Below are 11010 nucleotides of genomic sequence, written 5' to 3'. Positions count from 1 at the left end.
TTCTTTAGCTCCAGGATTTCTGCTTATATCTTTTTGTATGGTTTCTATTTATTTATTAAACCTTCTAATTTTTTAATGTATTGTTTTCTTGATTTCATTTACTTGTCTACCTATGTTCTCTCTCTTTTTAATAGAACATTTTATTTTATTTTTTAATTGGGGTAGAGTTGCTTTACAATGTTATGTTAGCTTCTCCTGTACAGTGAAGTGAATTAGCTATATGTATACATATATCCCCTCCCTCTTGGATCTCCCTCCCACCCCCGCCCATCCCACCCATCTAGGTCACCACAGAGCACCAAGCTGAGCTCCCTGTGCTGTAGAGCATGTTCCCACTAGCTATCTGTTTTACACATGGTAGTGTATATATGTCAATCCCAATCTCCCAATTCATCCCACCCCCTTCCCACCCACCCACGTCCACACGTCCATTCTCTATGTCTGCGCCTCTATTCCTGCCCTGCAAATAGATTCATCTGTACCATTTTTCTAGATTTCACATATATGCATTAATATACAATATATTTTTTTCTCTTTCTGACTTACTTCACTCTATATGACAGACTCTAGGTCCATCCACATCTCTACAAATGACCCAACTTCGTTCCATTTCATGGCTGAGTAATATTCCATTGTGTATATGTACCACATCTTCTTTATCCATTCCTCTGTTGATGCACAGTTAGGTTGCTTCCATGTCCTGGCTATTGTAAATAGTGCTGCGATGAACATTGTGGTACATGACTCTTTTTCAATTATCGTTTTCTCGGGCTATATGCCCAGTAGTGGGATTGCTGGCTCATATGGTAATTCTAGTTTTAGTTTTTTAAGGAACCTCCATACTGTTCTCCATAGTGGCTGTATCAATTTACATTCCCGCCAATAGTGCAAGAGTGTTCCCTTTTCTTCACACCCCTTCCAGTATTTATTGTTTGTAGATTTTTTTTGATGACAGCCATTATGACCAGTGTGAGGTGATACCTTATTGTAGTTTTGATTTGCATTTCTCTAATGATTAGTGATGTTGAGCACCTTTTCATGTGTTTCGTGGCAATCTGTATGTCTTCTTTGGAGAAATGTCTATTTAGGTCTTCTGCCCATTTTTGGATTGGGTTGTTTGTTTTTTTGATATTGAGCTGCATGAACTGCTTGTATATTATGGAGATTAATCCCTTGCCCACTTGTTTTCAAGTCAGCTAAAGGACCTCATCTCACTGGTGCTGGACCCCACAGCTGGGGTGCCTAATATGGGGTTGGAACCCCACTATCTTTAGGGAGGATTCCCCAAGCCTATGGTATTTCTCTCCCTTTCTGGGTCACATGGTAGAAGTGTGGGTCCTAACTAGATTGCTTCTCCTCTCCTCCTACCAGACTTTGTGTGTATTTTTTTATATAGCCTTGGTTGTAGAAGAGCCATTTGCCAGTGTTCAGGTAATTTTCAGGGAGAGTTGTTCTATATGTAGTTGTAGTTTTGATGTCTTCATGGGGGGAGGTGAGCCCAGGGTTTCCCTACTCCATCATCTTAATCCCTTGTCCCATTGTTGGCATTTTGATAGGAGTTGCAATAAATCTGTAGATTGCTTTCAGTAGTATTGACATCTGAACAATATTGAGTCTTCCAATCCATGAACATGGGATGTCTTTCCATCTGTCAGCCTTTGATTTCTTTCAGCAATATTTTGTAGTTTTTAGAAGGCTTTGCCTCCTTGACTAAGCTTACCACTAAGTATTTTATTCTTTTTGATGTTATTGTAATCAGTTCATTTTTAAAACGTTCTCCCTACCAAAGTTGACTTAAGATTGTAACCAAATAATTGTCTGTATCATTATGAGTAGTTTCACTGAGAAATATAGCTAATATCAATTTGAAATTATCTGGTTCTATCAAGCAACTGTCTTGAGAGCACCAGAGATTATCTGAGTGAAAGGTGCAATCAGGTTGGTTGTCATTGTTTTTTTTCAGGTGCTAATCATTGATGTTACATCATGGCCTCTACGAATCCTTCCAGAGATTTATAGCAACATAACTTTGGGTGAGGCTACTTGTTTGGCATAATGATCTGCTACAGCAACTTCTTTAGCTTCCATATTGTTTTCCTTCTACATGGAGTTCAACCTTTCCTTTCACGTTTAAAATTATTTATTTATTTATTTGGCTGCACCGGGTCTTAGTTGTGGCACATGGGATGTTTAGTTGTGGTGTGTGGGCTCAGTAGTTGCAGCAGGAGGGTTGTCTAGTTGTGGTGCGTGGGCTCTAGAGTGGGAAGGCTTAGTTGACCTTCGGCATGTGGGATCTTAGTTCCCTGACCAGGGATCAAACCCATGTCCCCTGCATTGGAAGGAGGATCCTTAACACTGGACCACCAGGGAAGTCCCTCAACCTTTCCTGTAGCCACCTCAATGAAGTAGAAGTACATCTAAAAGTTCCTTAACTTGTCCACTTTTGAGAGGATACCAGCAGAGGCAAGCAGCCAAGAGTCACGTACTACACCAAAAGCACACCTGCTATATGCATGTGTTTTAATTCTTGGTTTGGCTTGTTGACAAGCTGTAGTAAGTGCAATAAGTTCTGCCATCTGAAATGATTGTGTCTCAGGTGGAGGACTATATTCTAAAGGAGAGTTTAGATTACTGATAGTATATTCTGATTGATAACCTCCTGTTTCAGTTTTGAGATATGATGCACCAACAAATAATATCAGGTCAGGGTTCTCAATAGGAGTCTTTAGTAAATCTGAGTGAGGTACAGAGAGTTTCTAACTGATGTAAGACAATCATGAGGCTCCCCTTTTTCAGTAGAGGCTGGAGAGTGGCAGAATTCAGGGTGTTGCAGTGAAGAATGGTAATGTGATAGGGAGAGAGTAATAGAATCTCATGTTGATCAGCTGGTTGAAAAGTGTCTGTTCTGTCATTAATAAAGTCTGTACTGAATGAGAAACCATGATATTAAGCGAGGAGGCTAGAACCTGTTCAGCAGAAGTGTCAACAAGTTTTGCAGTGACAGATATTGCCATAAGACAAGGACAATAAACCCTTCCAACAGGGTCAAGGGTGAGAGTGTAGTAAGCGATGTTTTTGGTTGGTTGTTTGTTTTTAGAGGTTAGGGTAGTAGCTAAACCCTGAACTGGCCATTTTAGTGATGTATAAAAGTTGTCTCTGAAAGACTTCTACTAACAAAATCATCATTTTTTGTACATCAGGCAGTTTCCCCTTTCCTTTATATTGTGAGGATATCAACCTGTTTTTTTAATGTATGCTCATTTAAAAAAATTGTATCCCTGAAGTTAACTTCTCAAGTGGTTTATTTTTATTACTTATCTTTAAAAAGTAATATATTTATTTCTAAGACAGCTTTATGTTTACAGAAAATTGAGTAGATACCACAGAGTTCCCATATACTACCCCTCTCCCACACAGTTCCCCTTATTATTAACATCTTGCATTACAGTCGTACACATGTTACAATTGATAAATCAATATTGATACATTATATTTAACTGAAGTCCATAGTTTACATTAAGGTTCACTGTATTGTATAGTCTTATGGGTTTTAACAAATGCATAATGTCATCCATCTGGATAGAAGCGTACAGAGTAGTTTCCCTACCTTACAAACCCCTTGTGCTCCACCTACTCACCACTCTCCCTCTAAACCCCTGGCACCAATGATCCTTTTACCTTTTACAGAAAGTTATATAGCTGGATTCACACAGACTTTCCAGACTGGCTTCAGTCACTTAGCAATATGCATTTAAGGTTCCTCCTGTCCTTTCATGTCTTGGTAGTTCATTTCATTTCTTTTCTTTTCTTTTTTTTTTTGTCTCTGAATAATAGTCAATCACATGCATATACTCCAGTTTAACTATCCATCTTCCTGTTGAGGGGCACTTTAGGTGCTTCTAGTTTTTGGAGCAAAGGGTTTTGGATAGTTCTCATCAAGTTGAGTTAAAATCTCAAGGACTTGTCTAGATTGCTTATGCACAAATAGGCATAAGAGCTATTAGTAGTTAGACATGACTAGAGAAAGAGGCTGTCAAACAGCCTTCGTTGGGTTACAGAAGCCCTCTTCACATTGGGGTCCCCAGGAGAGGGTCTCTCACTTGGTGCTTAGTCAGCCCATTAAGAGGTGTTTCTGTCTTGGTAAAACTTGACACCCATTGTCTGCAGTACTCAGTTAAAAGCAGAAATACACTCAGTTGTCTCTTGTGAGGGGTCTAGGATATGTTTGGCTAGCCTTTAGTCTATCAGGAGAGAATGTTTTTCCCTCCTGAGATGAGCCATACTCTAAATAATGGACTGTATTTTGGCAAAATTATAACTTATATTTGAAACATTATGTCTCCTTTTTGCTAAGCCTGGGGTGAGTCAATGGAATCCTTTTACAGGCTTCCTTGTTCTTTGAACAAAGTAGGAGATTATCTATGCATCATGTTAAAAACTGAATCACAAGGGAAATTTAGATCTTTTAACTCTTGATTGACAACCAGGGAAAAATAGAAGGGGGCTGCAGTGTACTCCAGGGGCATGACTGTCCAGGTATGTTGTTGTCCTCTCCAGGTGAAGGCAAAGAGGTATTGACTGTCTTGGTCTAGAGGCACACTGAAAAAAGGCAGAACAAAGATTCAATAGAGTGAAGCAAGTGGCTTCAGGTAGAATTGACGATAAAATGTTTTTTGGGTTAATTTCTGTCAGGTAGTGAGGTATACATATTTTGTTGATGGCCTTAAGGTCTTGAACAAATTGATATCCTTGTCTGTTTGGTTTCTTTTCTTGCAGGATGAGTGTTACAAGGGTGATCTATGGGAAGACCTTTGTATATAAGGCATTCAGCTGTAGTTTTGAGCTCTTCCTTTGGCTTCAAGGGATATTGGGGGAAGTTTGGGTAATGGTTTGGTAGAATGTATCTGAACTTTAATAGGTTCTGCTCCCATTATTTTTTCTATGTCACTGAAATTTCTAGCCCATAGAGGGGCAGGTATGGTGTCAAGATCTTTATCAGGGGTATGTATCAAACATAGTGGGAAATGAAAATGTATATTCAAAACAGACACAATTGTTTATGGATAGAGAAGTTTTCTGAAATTTCAAGAAACAGTGTGCTTCTCATATAACAATATAACAAACCCTGGTGTGCTTCTAAATATAATAATTCTCTGTGTAATGAAACCTCTACCCTCTTTGATTTGCAGGTGTGTTGTCACAGAACAGGAAGGAATGTTTCCAGTCAAAGGGATCAACAGTTACATATAAAGGCTGGGAGATAGGGAAAATCTGTGAATTATTTGAAATACTAATCACCTGTGTGGTATGTTTACCCCAAGGAAGAGGCTGAGCAAAGGTGGCAGGGTTTAATATAGAAAGAGTAGCAGTTCTATTGATTTTTATTGGAAATGTTTCAGGTATGGTTTTTAGGAGACTTTGCCTAACTTTTCAGGCTTGTTATTGAACCCTTAGGTTTATTGTGGTAAGAGAGATCCTGTAGATCCTTTCCTGGGTCAGTCCAATCTGCTTTGCCATCCAGAAATGAGCATCGGCAGTTCTGACCAATATGTCTATGAGTGATTTGTGTCAGACAGTTCTGGGGCTTATGCACCCAATAGAACGCTAAATTGTTCCCTGAATATTTGCTGGTCTTGTCTGAATTTAGAGACATTTTTACAAATAGCTCTTAATTCAGCTCAGGTCCAAGGTTTAAACTCTGATGTTGTCTGAATACCCGGTGCATGGGCGTGGATCTTCAGAGGCAGCTGGCATTTTGGATTCTTGGGAGGTTTGTTGGGCAAAGGCAGGGGACCTGGACAAGGTTGAATTAAAAGACAAGTCAGTGGAATTCAGAAGGAGAGAGAATGGCAGGAAAAGAGGCAGAGGGACATCTGGGAAAGGCAACTGGAGGCCTTAATAGAGAAATAAATCTAGTTGTTTTTCAAATTGGTCATTAGCTTTGGCCAGAGAATGTTTTAATGAAGCAGCTTTTGATTCAGAGTTTTGTTTGGAAGCCTCCTTATACCAAATCAAAATATGCTGCCCATTGAAACTGAGAAATCTCCCCTTCTTATCGAAGGAATCTCTCAAATGAGCAATATTGTTCAAGCCAAATCCTCCTTAGTGAGGCTATGTCATTTAGAGCGATAGGCACAAGAATGAGGAGTTGAATGAGATGACATGTAAGAAGCAGGCATCTCTCCTGGAAGAGTAGAAGCTCTACACTTAAACTACCCCATAAGAGCTGGCAATGGTGGGTAAATGAGGTGCTTGTACATCTCATGACACTCTTTCTGGATTAAAGCCAAACGTTCAGGGCAAAAGAAAATCAGGAGAAGGAAAGCTCATTTGGTTTTATTGAAAACCCACTGCAAAGTGTGTGCAGATGGATGCCAATCTGACGAGAACTGCAAACTCACAAGATTCTGAGGTTGACTCGAACAACAGGCTTACAGGACATAATTTTGTGTGCTACCCAGTGATTCCCTTCCTTGTGATAAGCAAGATTTTTAATCAGCACAGCAGAAAATGGAATAATGAAAGAGAACAAAAGGGCATAAAAATGACTGTCTGGATGCCACCAACAATGCCAAATAAAGGGAGTCAGTAACAAAACCTGGTACCAAACTGAAATAAATAGCTAAGGAACTCAGTGCAATGAGAGAGTTTAGACATGGTGTTGACTTTACATACTGGTGTGGACACCATAAGCTGAGAGAAGCTTATGGCACAAGGTGCTCCATGGGTACCACACCTGGTCCAAGGCTGAGATTTATGGCAATGGGCAGTGGAGACTATGCCTCACTGGGACCTCCAGTAAAACTAAAAATAAACTAAGGCTGCTCAGTGGAGAACAAGCAGAGGCTGTTTACTCAGAGCTTGCTATATAGCAAGAGTCAGCCCCATCTCTTGCATTTGAGAGCTCATAGGCAGCTAAGGGATTAGGAAAGGTTTATAGTGGAAAAAGGGAGGGCTTCAGGTGTGTTTGAATGGAGGTTATTGGCAGGGGAAAGCTAGAGGCAGGCTAACTAGAAGCAGGTAATTCTATGTAATTGATTTGATTTGTGAACTTTGTGTCTTAAGCATAGCATATTTGGCTTTCTTAAATTGGTCCTGAGTTGGAAGTAGGGATGAAAATTAGGGAGGCTGGCAGTTATTGACCAGGTCCTGATCATTTGGGGCCAGTTACCACAGCGGTTATGGCTTTGTTTCTGGACTGGTTGCTGCAAAGTTTGTGGGTCAGAATTCTGTTGTCATAAGTGGTCTGGCCATTGTCAGTTTGTATATTCAGTCTCTCAGATCCTATTATCCCCAAGGCTACCAAGGAGTCTAATTTCTTAATGGCATCTCCTGCCATCACTGGCCAACCCTGGACTCAGTGATGCTGGTGCCTCTCCAGTGCCTTTCGGCCCTTGCACACTCCCACTAGCTGATATATTATTCAGCTTTAGGTAGTATATCCAGTGTACCATATACATTGCTCTAAACCTTTTGATCCTCTATTGAATTATATTAAACTGAACTTTAGTTACTGGTCTGGTGGCAAAGGGAGGAGATGGGGGTAAATCTTGAGGTTGGTGCATGTTGTTTTGCCAGGCAGAGGCTTCTGCATCTTAGAGAAAGGTAGATGGGCAAGCATTCACAGAGAGTGGTGGGCCACTTCTGTGACCAAGAGGATTAAAAGAGATCTGGGGATTCAAGTTATTCTTGTGTATCTACCCAGTTGTCTCCATCCAGTGTTTCAGGGCTGAGTCATTCTGTGATCTCACCATTACAGATGAATGAATAAAGAAGATGTAAGAATGTTACTCAGCCATAAAGAGAATGAAGTTCTGCCATTTGCAATAACGTGGATGGACCTAGAGAGTATTATGCTTAATAAAATAAGTCAGACAGAGAAAGACATATATTCTGTGTTATCACTTATATGTGGACTCTAAAAATATAAAACAAATAAATGTATATAATAACACAGAAACAGACTTAAACAGGTAAAGAACAAACTAGGGGTTACCAGTGGGGAGAGGGACAAGACAGGGTATGAGATTAAGAGATACAAGCTACTGGGACCTCCCTGGTGGCGCAGTGGTTAAGAATCCGCCTGTCAATGCAGGGGACACGGGTTCGAGCCCTGGTCTGGGAAGATCCCACATGCTGCAGAGCAACTAAGCCCGTGTGCCACAACTACTGAGCCTGCGCTCTAGAGCCCACGAGCCACAACCACTGAAGACGGCGTGCTTAGAGCCCGTGCTCCGCAACAAGAGAAGCCACTGCAATGAGAAGCCCACACACTGCAGCTGGAGAAATCCCACGTGCAGCAAAGAAGACCCAATGCAGCCAAAAAACAAATAAATAAACAAACAAACAGATACAAACTACTATGTATAAAATAGATAAGCAACAAGGACACATTGTACAGCAGAAGGAAGTATGCTCATTATTTTGTAATAACTTTAAATGGAATATAATCCATAAAATTACTGAATTGTTCTGTTGTATATCTGAAACTAATATAATAGTGTAAATCAACTATACTTCCAAAAAAAGACAGGGATGACCCTATTAACCATACCTTTCAATCTGTATTTGAAGTAATAGCCAATAAAAAAAATTAAGGAAAAATAAGATGTAAGAGGCTTGTCATAAAAAAAGAGACATACTCTCATTATTTGGAGATATTATTATCTTTATCAGTCCAGCAAGAGAATTTACAGATAAGTGTTTACAGAAATTAAGTAATTTTTCTGGATACCAGACCAACAGAGCAAAATTTTTCTATATGCCAGTAGCAATGTACAAGACATATTTGGATCTTGGAAGTATAAAAACACAGAATCTTTAGAATTACAAACTTTCCCTGGACATGAGAATTATATTAATAGCATGTAAGAAGAATGGAAAACAGCTGGTTCTTTTGGAAAAATACCCCCACAAACCCAGCAATAGAGGTAAAACCACTTGCCACCCTAGCCATTCAAAAACAGATCATTGTTCCTCATTCTGGGTTTTGTATCCAACAAACATTTGTCCGCATACACCTATTGTCTGGATCCCCCAAAGGGGCTAGAGCTGCCATCCAGAAGAGTTCAAAATGGGTATAGAGGGTTGTCACAAAGTACTGGTGACACTGGGGTCAAAAATTCATTGAGCAAAATAAATCTAGTAATTACTCTGTTGGGGGAAAACGAGGAGGAGGGGCAGTGGTAGGGTACCCGGGAAAGGATGGCTCTTTAGAGAAAAGTGCTGTCACCTGGGTTTGAAGGGAAACTGAGGGCGGGGGGATAGAGCTGCTTAAAGGTGCCCTCCCTAGAGAAAATTTAAGCGGCTGCCAGGCTGTCTGAAAGTACACTGTGTTTCAAGGGGCTTTTCTTTGCCCAGGTGAGCTTCCTTCCCGGGGTTTTAGTCAGCCATGGATGCAAAGTTTTCAAACGCAGCGTGCATCCAAAAGGCATCTGTCCGTTGTGATTCTTATCAGGTGTGCAGTGTACACACAACGCTTAGCAAGACTGTCCTGGTCCGCAGCCTGTGGCCAGGAACTGTGGGAGGAAGTTCATTCCTGGAACAGGCATTTCTAGGCCTTGCACGGAGTACCAAGAGGGCGTTGGGGGTGCTCGTGAGGACCTGGACAAGGAGAGGGAGGTAGAGGTTGGAGTGGTGAGTCGGGGAAGGGCTCTGGAAGGTGGAGGTCCAGGTTGTCGTCGTGGTGAGGAGAGCGTCTCTCTGGACTAGTGTTGGGGCCCCAAGGTGAGGGCTCTGGGACTACGCCCAATGGTTCGGGGTCGGACGCCCTTCCAGCGGAGAGGAGGAGCCCAGTAACTGAGCTGGCTGCAGCATCCATCCCAGCCAGCAGGAACTCGGCGTCTGCGTCCTCCCCGTAGACCTCTTCTTGGCCAGCGATCTCTGGGACAGATTCATAGAAGAATCCCTGCTCGAGGGCGATGCACTCCTTGAGACCGCTCGAGAAACCGCCCTGTTCCAGGACAAGAGCTGAGTGGCCCTGCCCTCCCAGGATTTCAATGCCAGAGCCCAGGAGAGATCGAGGGACCAGTATGAGGATGCGATCTCTGAGAGACACCTGCAGCACGGACGTTGGCTCGGGCTCCAGCAGCAGGTCGACGTCGTCCAGGGGCACGTGCAGGGCACAGCCGGCGGGCAGAACCACCGCGAAGATGAGCGTGTCCGCGGTCGGGGGCCAGGTCAGGTTGTCCAGGCTGGGCGCCGCCCTGGACTTGGACTCGGGGCCCGCGGGCTCCTCCGTTCACCGGCGCTTGGCAGGGCCCGGTCCTTCGGGATGCGGTCCCCACCGGTCCGCAGGGGAGGCGCTGGGGCTGCGGGGCCGGCTGCCCATCTTCTCAATGTGGCCGCGGGCCTGGGGCCTGGCAGAAGGCGAGGAAGGGCTGGGACCTGCAGGCAGTGACAGATCGGTTTGACAGGTGAGGCCGAAGCAGGGCGTTGCGGCGCAGGACTGCGGGACGAGGGAGGAGCCTTCGGAGCTCTGGGGGCGCCTCTCGGGATCCCTCAGTCCTGGCTTCTAGGGGAGCTGCTGCGCTTGGCGTTGCGTGTGTGAATCTTCAGGTCCTCACGTGGACTGGTTTGCGCAGGAGTGGGCCAAGGATGTTGTGAGTGACGCCAGCGGAACCTGAGTCGCAAAGCATTCTCACGCTAAGCTCCGCCCCTTCCTAGGCTCCGCCCCTAGAAATCGAGGCCTCTGTATTGCCCAATAGCCATGGTTGTGGTGGGTAGTTCAACTTAGAGAAATACTTTCATAGGCCTCAAGGGGGCGGAGCAATCGTGCCGCTCTAGGACTAGGCTTCCTGGCTTTCCTCGTGTTGACCTCAGATGCGGAAATTTAACAGGAAAACCGATTAAATTTCAATTCCCACCAGTGGAACAGTGAGATGTAGTTCCCTTTTCCCATGAGACCTCGCCCTGGAAGTGACCTTTTATCTTCTTTTGGTCCAATAGTAAGCCTCTGTTTGCCTAAGTTGTTAATGACTGTCAGATCCTTGCAGCGTGTTGAAAGGGAAA

At 43.1% G+C, this 11010-nt stretch overlaps 1 pseudogene; it reads right to left on the bottom strand.

Annotated features, from left to right (window-relative positions):
- Positions 1 to 9553: 9553 nt before the first annotated feature.
- LOC103069494 (proline-rich protein 23A pseudogene) lies at positions 9554 to 10330 on the bottom strand (annotated as a pseudogene).
- Positions 10331 to 11010: the final 680 nt, after the last annotated feature.

This window comes from Lipotes vexillifer, unplaced genomic scaffold (genome assembly GCF_000442215.2).
Source record: "Lipotes vexillifer unplaced genomic scaffold, Lipotes_vexillifer_v1.1 scaffold40, whole genome shotgun sequence".
Classification (NCBI taxonomy): domain Eukaryota; kingdom Metazoa; phylum Chordata; class Mammalia; order Artiodactyla; family Lipotidae; genus Lipotes; species Lipotes vexillifer.
The sequence above is the reverse complement of the archived record's forward strand: the minus strand, read 5'-3'. Positions and strand labels throughout refer to the sequence as shown.